Here is a 1278-nt window from a genome sequence, read left to right as displayed (position 1 = left end):
TATTCTGAGTGAACGTATTGCTGTATATTTTGAGGACGATCGTGTATGGGCCAGATTCCCAGACACGGTGTATGGGCCAGATTCCCAGACACGGTGTATGGGCCAGATTCCCAGACACGGTGTATGGGCCAGATTCCCAGACACAGTGTATGGGCCAGATTCCCAGACACGGTGTATGGGCCAGATTCCCAGACACGGTGTATGGGCCAGATTCCCAGACACGGTGTATGGGCCAGATTCCCAGACACGGTGTATGGGCCAGATTCCCAGACACGGTGTATGGGCCAGATTCCCAGACACGGTGTATGGGCCAGATTCCCAGACACGGTGTATGGGCCAGATTCCCAGACACGGTGTATGGGCCAGATTCCCAGACACGGTGTATGGGCCAGATTCCCAGACACGGTGTATGGGCCAGATTCCCAGACACGGTGTATGGGCCAGATTCCCAGACACGGTGTATGGGCCAGATTCCCAGACACGGTGTATGGGCCAGATTCCCAGACACGGTGTATGGGCCAGATTCCCAGACACGGTGTATGGGCCAGATTCCCAGACACGGTGTATGGGCCAGATTCCCAGACACGGATTAAGCTCATGGGCCCAAATCTGTAAACAACAAGTGGTATAACTATTCTCCACTAGAGGGGGATGACTATTATTTTATTTAACTAGGTAAGTCAGTCAAGAACAAATTCTTATTTACAATGACCGTTTACCAGGAAACAGTGGATTAATTGTCTTGTTCAGGGGCAGAACAATAGATGTTTTACCTTGATCCTGCAACCTTCTGGTTACTGGGCCAACACTCTAACCACTAGGCTACCTGAAGCAACGCAACTGGCTATTTTTAGCAAAGGTTATTAGATATGCCTGACGAGAGGGGAATCGGAGGAGCCGAAAGCATTGACTAAACCAAATAACCACAATTAACCTACTGTCTGTGAGTCAGTACGTAGTGAGTGTTTCCCCTGACAGGTGGTTGGCTAACCAACAGTGTTTATCGCTGTAACGGCTGTCGTCAGAAGGATGACACCAAGGCGCAGCGTTCCTTGGATTCCACGTAATATTTATTGTTGAAGTGAAACTTCGAAAAGAAAGAAAAAAAAGAAAGAAAGAAAGAAAAAAAGAAAGAAAGAAAGAAAGAAAGAAAGGAAGGAAACAGCATCGTAGTGCAAACTACCTGGTCACAAACGAAGATCATGATCCCACACTGAAGAATGGGGGGGGGGGAGCTACCTAAGTATGATTCCCAATCAGAGACAACAATAGACAGCT

Source organism: Oncorhynchus masou, chromosome 1 (assembly GCF_036934945.1).
Source record: "Oncorhynchus masou masou isolate Uvic2021 chromosome 1, UVic_Omas_1.1, whole genome shotgun sequence".
NCBI lineage: Eukaryota > Metazoa > Chordata > Actinopteri > Salmoniformes > Salmonidae > Oncorhynchus > Oncorhynchus masou.
Note: the sequence above shows the minus strand (reverse complement) of the source record.